At 36.9% G+C, this 8,105-nt stretch overlaps 1 long non-coding RNA gene across 1 annotated transcript; it reads left to right on the top strand.

Annotated features, from left to right (window-relative positions):
• The first annotated feature begins 6,164 nt into the window (after window positions 1-6,164).
• LOC131646176 (uncharacterized) lies at window positions 6,165-7,581 on the top strand. The gene is made up of 2 exons (XR_009297326.1): window positions 6,165-6,917; window positions 7,329-7,581. It is a non-coding gene; the product is annotated as an uncharacterized LOC131646176 (long non-coding RNA).
• Window positions 7,582-8,105: the final 524 nt, after the last annotated feature.

Genomic DNA, 8,105 nt, shown 5'->3' with positions numbered 1-8,105 from the left:
TTAAGATCATGGGTCCCTAATGATGCTGCCTTCGATACACTAAACATGATCTCGACCCTCGGAAATTGCCTACGAAAAGGCTGAGGTATCCTCTGGCCGCCTACGAATGGCTATTCTGGTTCTTCCCTTAGACTACCTGCCTCTCTATGGCATGGGACAGTCTTATGGCGAACGAACTCTCGATGACCCTTCAACCTCCAAATGAAAGGCTTCCTGCCCTCTTATGGCAAGGATAGATCCTTTCACCCTGAAAGGCTAAAAAAAAACTTCTTTTTCAAAACTATAAGGTAATTGCCCCTAATTGCTTTGCCTTGCTCTAAAAATCTTTCATATTCTTTCTCATAAATCTTCAAAATGGCTACGCTCATTTACGAGCTAAAGTCCGCTTTCTTCTTCTACATTTCTTTTCAAAAAATGAGCAAAGCACTTAAGAGCCCATGGAAAACCATGGATGCAAAGGGTGCCTTACACCTTCCCTTTGCATAAATTACCCCCCGAACCCGTTGTCTTTTAAAAAGGTTTTTCCTGTTCTTTTAGCCTTTCTGATTAATTTGGATAAAATAAAAGTCGGTGGCGACTCTTGCTTACTGCGACATTTTTCGATATAAAAGTCAGTTCACCGTATTACAACAGCATACGGGTTTTATCCCACTTCCACCAAACCCTGACCAAACCGATTCCAATCGACAAGATTTTACATACAGCCACACAACACATATTATAACACACATTTAGCATACAATTTGCATCTATTATCATCATGACATCATCAAGTCATGCAAAGTTTACCAAATCATACAATTTTCATCAAACCATCCCCAACCCCAATCTGACCTATGATCCAATTGACCTAAACAATACATCTAATCAGCCCTATCATCTATAACACGATAAGAGATGCTAACCGGAAGAATGCCCCTTACCTTAGCCAAAAGTTCTTGATAGGTCTCTTCCTCTTCTGTTCCTCTTTCACGTTCCTTGAGTTTCTAACTTCTCAGCTCTTCTTTCACGTTCTGAACTTCCTTATCTAATCCCTTATTATTTTATTAAAAATAATATTATAATTAGTAATGGGCTTACTAACATAACACCCCCTTCTTACTAACATCACATTTGGCCCAATGCCATAATCCATCATTTTCTAATTATTTTCATAAAACCAAAATAATTCTAATTATTAATTCAATTTCCAATTAAATTAAAAATTAAAATATACGGGTGTTACACATTTCATTCTCATAATGATGGTATAATTGGCGAATGAAGTAACCTAATCAACCATAGTGGACAAACCCATTAAGCAGCAACATTTCACCAACTTGAGTCATTATTATGAAAAGAGAAATGTTACTTTATTCTAGACCAACATTTCACATTGTTGTTGCATTATTATATATTACACATTGAACTTATATATTCCACAAACTAACATAATTTCCTTATTATATAAAGATAGTTTCATTATATAAAAGATAGCAAGCAGTATGATATAAAAGATAAACATGTTCCTGATAGGTAACAGTATTATATAAGCAAAGTATTATATAATGAAACACAATAGTATATAGTTTCATAATAGATGCATAAACAACAATGCGACTAGTAGTTGAACACAATAGAACATAGTAAATAGTTTCGTTATTATATATCAGTAGCACGTGATAGTAGAACACAAACAAAAATATTGCTAGTAGTAGAACATAGTAGTTCAGTTCTCTAACTAACGATTCAACAGAAACTTGCAGATAGAGAAAATCACTAACAGAATTTCCTAACGAGTTCAACCTTATCTTTCATCATTCTCCAAATCACTCTTGTCATTTCGTCTCTAGCAAGTGGCAAACAATGAAAGATTGGTTATTCACAGAAACATAATTGGAATTCTGACCCATTTGAATCCAGTTCAAGAAAATTAATAAGGCATAAAACTTTCTCATCTCTTTATGATGAATGATCAGAGAAAAACACAATCGTTAGCCATAATAGAAAAACCTTTAGTCTTCTTTTTAGGTTTTAGAGAACTTCTTTCATCATTCGTTCTCTAACTCTTCAGTGTTTATTCTCTATTCTAGAAAAAATCTTAGTCCCTTTTCTAGATTCCATTCAAACTAACACCCTTCTAATTTGTTTCTAATATTTCATCTCTACATTACCTGTCATCTAGATTCAACAGCGTTTGTTAATAGAGGTAAATATTATTTCCTCACTATCTGATTGTTTTAGTAGCTTTGTCCTTTTTTTACCGTATTCCGAATATGTTCTTCGTAGAATAAACTATAACTCTGTTATGAAGATTTTATTCTTTTACTTTGTTCTGTATTTGTTCTTCCAGAATCTGTTTTTTTTTAATGAACTAAATAGATAACTCTATTTTGAGGATTTTCTTTACTCTGTTCTGTTTGAAAATTTTAATAATTTTTTAATGGAACTTGTGGCTTTATTTATTTTTCTATTGTAGAGATGTCATATAGTACCTCACTTGAATCATTTGGAGGTTCACCACCAAAAGATGGAGAAGAATGCCAAAAATTATTGAATCCTATCATTGATTTAGATGCAAATACAAATCAAGAACCACTAACAAATGAATCAACACCAACAAATGAAGTTGTGAATGAAGAAAATGTTGAGAGCAGTGACATTATTATTCAAGAGTCCAAGAGGAAGAAAACTTCTCTAGTCTGGGGTCACTTCAAAGAAGTGGAATCAAAGAATGGAAAAATTGCAATGTATACATTGTAAAAAGAATTATGTTGTTGTTTCTAGTGGATCAACTAGTCATTTGATGAGGCATTTAAAATAGATTTGTCATGTTTACAAGAAGCTAGCAACACAACAAAAAAAATTAAATTTTCAGCCAGCCAAAAGCATGATTGATGAGAAGCTTTCTGGACCACTACTTATGAACGCAGGGGCTAAATATGACCATGAAAGACAACGAGAAGCCAATGCACATTGGATTATGATGCATGAACATGCATTTAGTATTATTGAAGAAGAAGGTTTTCTTTTTATGATGAAATGTTCTAATATTTCATATGAGAAAATTATTCAAAAACATTGAAGAATGACTGCATTGCTGTTTATGAAGCTGAAAGAAAAAAAGTTGAAGTCTACTTTAAGGAAAGTAAATAAGATTTGCTTGACCACAGATTCATGGAAGTCAAAAAATCAAAAGATAGAATACATGGTGTTAACTGACCATTTCATTAATGCTGACTGGGTTTTGTAGAAACGCATTCTTAGTTTTGTTCATGTTCCTCCTCCTCGGCGTGTGAAGCAACTGGAAAACTCATCTAAACAAAACAATGAAGTCGCCATCGAACATCTATTTATCCTACAATAAGGAATGGAAAATATCGAAGAAAACCAAATAACAAGCAATGGTCTTAGAGAAAGGGTAAGAAAGTCGGTTGCGCAAGGGGAAGGTACTAGCACCCCTCACGCCTGTGGTACTCCACAGTATCCACTTTTGCTAGTTTCTAATCTAAGGGTGTGTGTGTGTATCATGCTATGTGCAGAGGGAAACATGCAATGGAAGGATATACAAGATAACAGGAAACATGCAAATAGTAAGCAAACAAGATAAGTGAAACAAAATCGAACAAAACAACAATAAAAAGAAAAGTTCGCTCGCTAGGGTGTTCGTACCCTGTGCCTACATACCTCCAATGTGCAATGGAGAAATCAGAGCGCCGTAGTTCGGCCCAAAAGTTTCTGTTTCTATCTCGATTCGCGTCTCCTAGAGAAACAGAACCGAGCACCCTAAGGGAGCATGCAAACAAGGAGCGTCACAAAGATCCTAGCAGACATGGAATGTGAACAGGCATCACAAATAAGAACAAGCGAACAGGCATCGCAAACAAAAACAAATATGTAACAGGCATACACGAATGTGAGTGTGTGAACAAGCATCACAAGTGATATCATACTAACCAGCATAGCAGATAAATGACATACACGTAACAGGTATACATGCATGGTAAACACGTAACAGGCATACACGTCAAATGTGAACAAGTATCACAAACAAAAATGCAAACAAGTATCGCAAACAACATGTAACAGGTATACATGTGCAGGTGTGTGAACAAGCATTACAAACAAAATTCCGAACAAGTATCGCAAACAACATGTAACAGGTATACATGTGCAGGTGTGTGAACAAGCATCACAAAGATATAATACTAACGGGCATGGCAGATACAAAGATAGTGAACAAGCATCACAAAGATATCATACTAACAAGCATAGCAGATACAAAGATAGTGAACAAGCATCACAAAGATATCATACTAACAGGCATAGCAGATACAAATATAGTGAACAAGTATCACAAAGATATCATACGAACAGGCATAGAAGATACAAAGATAGAGGCATATGATCGAGCTCCGCTCGATAATCAAACAGACTACCGAAGTAGTGATCAAACAAATGCATAACAATGGCACGCAAACGAGCTCCACTCGTAAAGCAAACAAACTACTGGCACTGGCCAAGTAGTAGAAAAGCGGTCCCGCCATAGCCAAGGGGAACGAATCACCCAAGTCAACCAAGCATTAGACCTCGTGAAAATGATCGGGCCATAGACAAGAGGAGCAAGTCCCTCTCAGCAACCAAGCCGTCACGGATCTGAAAGGAAAACAGTGCGTGCGTACACCGAGCATCAACGTCGAGCAATGCGAGCTATAGGAAATGCGGGATCCGGTTGCATGAACCCTTTTTCTGACATACTCGATAATAAGATCTTGTACAGGTTCAGAAGCGAGCCACGCGTAGCGTGCGCATACTGAACGGACTCGATGAGACTGGGCGGGGGTTGATTGCTAACCCTTTCTGCGTGCCTTCCATGAGGACTTAACGGAGTGCCATCAAGGTCTTATTACACCGTGACTCCCTTCCGCAAAGCACAAATGTAAACACACCAACAAAAATAGAGCCTCTTTCGAGGGCTTGGCCAGATGAATGTCTACCCTACTTCTCATGGCAAGAATGATGCTGCATGCCTACCCTACTTCTCATGGCATCATATGGTGCGTGAAAGAGTAAAAGGGACAACGGGACAATACCGAACGGATAGCAAATCCGCAATGAGCTAGCAAGCGTAAGCAAAGAAGTTCGGAATACTTCGCGTAAGCTAGCATCAAGCAAAGTCAGAAAGCAACGTCGTGAAAATAAATCACGAGCGACATATGGTGCGTATCAGACACAACCACATAAGCAACCTGCAGGAGAAACACAATCCAGACAATATAGGAATATACATCTCAATGAATGAGAGATCAGATGAATCGATCGGAAATATGTTCGTGTCCCACAAATAAAGTGGAATACAACATAAGTCAAGTCGCATCAGAAGCGAATTCGTGTCCCACAAATAAAGTGGAATACAACATAAGTCAAGTCGGATCAGAAGCGAATTCGTGTCCCACAAATAAAGTGGAACACGAAGCAAGTCGAATCACAATCGAAGGCTCTCTCGAAGTACCTCGCACTTCTCAACAATTGAATCAGTAATAACAAGGAAGCACGCTTTAGAAAATACTAGCAATTAAGTCCTAAGTAAATTCTAAAACAAAACCTAACAAGATTAAATTGTTTTTAATGACATTTTCATCTAACAATAATAGAACAAAACTATGCAACTAAACATTTAAATTCTAACAAGCAAAAAATTACATGTTTTTTATTATCTCTTTTTATCAATGCGAGAAATCTAATCAAACATAATATTTTTCATGGTATTTTATCAAAAAATTACAACTGAACAATATAACAAAACATTTAAATTCTAACAAGCAAAATATTACATGCTTTTGATTATTATCGATTTTATCACGCAAAATTATTGAATTCATAGCATTTTTAATAACTAAGAGAAGTAAGAAACAAAACTAGTTAGAACAATTACATCTAATGTAACAAATATGTACAAGGGGGTTTCAAGTTGAAGATGGTGGTGTGAAAGTGCTAAGGGCGCAGGGCCCATTGGGAGGTTGCTGGCTCATCAGAAGTTATTGTGGCAAGAAAAACACAAGGAGGTGCATGTTTGGGCCAGGGGTATAGCGCAGAAACTCGTATGGCCCAAGGTTGATAATCCATGGTTCTTATAGCACCCTCTAGATCTTGTTAATCAGGTTTTTTAATCAGCTAATCTCAATTAATGACAGATCACACTAAACTAAATAGACCTAAATTAAAAGGGGAATTAGGTTAAAAATGTGACCATTGGAATGAACTCAGACCTTCACAAACGCACACGACGATGGCGCGACGTCAAAATTGGTTTCTCCTCCGAACGAAACTCTTCCATCTCCGTCTCTACTTTCGATCTCTCCGTCGTGAATTTGAATTTATCTACCTCGCTCTCTTGCCTCATCTCTAACGAACAATCTTGAAGGATGAACAATTGAAGATGATGTCTACGACGACTCGAATGATGAATCGGTGATGAGAAGCGGTTGATGTCGGCATCGGAATTCCTCCGTTCTTTAGCCACGTCTCAGATATCTCTTATTTCTTTTTCTCTTTTCATATCCTATGCAATCTCCTTTTACTTGTTTCTGATTCTTGTGCGAACTTTGTGTTATTGATGATAGTCAATGTTATAAATGCTTGCCGTGCTGATGGTGTTGACGCTTCGCTTGAAGTGGATGTTGAACTGCGAACGTGATGAGCGTTGCTGCGAACCAACACCGTTGAAGGTTCAACGACGAGTATGCGTTTGAGAGTGTTAGTGGTTCGATGGATAAGATGATGTAATCCTGCAGAATCTTTGGTGAGTTCTTGAAGATTGAAGGTGATGGATCGAGGGAGCTTGAAGGTTGTGAGAGGGAGGAATTGGAGATTTCTGCGATTGAATCTTGGAGAGGTGAAGAAGATGTATCCAGAAAGAGAAAGATGAAGGTTCTGAGGTGAGTTTCAGCTTTTTGCTTTCAGTTACGATTCTTTATTTATTTTGATTTTCCAATTTTCTTGATTCTTGTTCCGGGTTCGTGAATATGAATGATGAAGAAGGTTGAGGTGTGGAGAAGATTGAATGGGAATCGATAGAGTGAAGGTCCTGAAAAAAGTTTTGTTACCGATTCGGTTACAAGTTTCTGTTAGAGTTTTTTTTGAAGATTTCTCTGAGTGAATTTATTTTGTTCTTGCTGTTGAATCCCCCGTGAAATGTTATTGATCTCCCCCTTCTGCTATCGGTTTTCCTGTTTTTGTAATGTGTGCTATGTCGACCCGGTTTATTTGCAAGCTGAGATTTTGTTCGGTTTATTTCACTTCTCTTGCCACTGGTTTCTTCTGATGCAGTCTCTTGATTTTATGAACAGGTTTTCTACTGCCCAGTTTCGGTTCTTTCGGCCAGTTAACTTCAATCACAGGATCACCTCGGTTCAGTTCCCCTTTTTGCTGCAGCAGGCCTTTGGGCATTAGAACAATAGGCCTTCTTTTGTTGTAATTTCTTTGTAATGGATAATCATGTATATGGATTGGACTTGAACTTGTAATTGCCTTTGAATGAATGTTTGAATGTAATCTTGTAAATTTCTCTTGTAAAAACCTTGAATTTATCTCTTGGACTTATATCTTTCTTATGGGCCTCTCAACAACATTTCTTTCAATTTTGCATCTAGATCCCAATGACATAAAAAAATGAATGAAACTTGGATAATACGTCAATGAAGCTTAAATTCATGATGACCTCGATGACCGAATAAATCTTGGATGCGCTTTCAAATTAAACCTTTTCATCCAATTAAAAACACAAGGAATGACTATTGATTTTGAGTTTTTAAATGGTGAACATACATTGAATCGGGATTGAATGAAGAATTTTGGTCGTCTAAAACTATACCATCGAATGAACATGAGCCTTTGTATCTTGATGGTCTTAAAATAACACTCATAGATCTTAACTTGATCTTAACTTGATTTGAATCCTTGAGGAACAAAATGCCTTGAACGAAATTTGAATAATAGGATTAGTTATATCATCAAATCAAACTCATTCTCGAATAATTGGGACCCTAATTCAAATCTCAATTCTTTCATTCAAACCTAACTCGTACGTTGAGCCACCAATAAATTGCAAATATAATGGCGCCTCG

Source organism: Vicia villosa, linkage group LG2 (genome assembly GCF_029867415.1).
Source record: "Vicia villosa cultivar HV-30 ecotype Madison, WI linkage group LG2, Vvil1.0, whole genome shotgun sequence".
Taxonomy (NCBI): Eukaryota; Viridiplantae; Streptophyta; class Magnoliopsida; order Fabales; family Fabaceae; genus Vicia; species Vicia villosa.
Note: the sequence above shows the minus strand (reverse complement) of the source record. Positions and strands in the feature narration are given on the sequence as shown.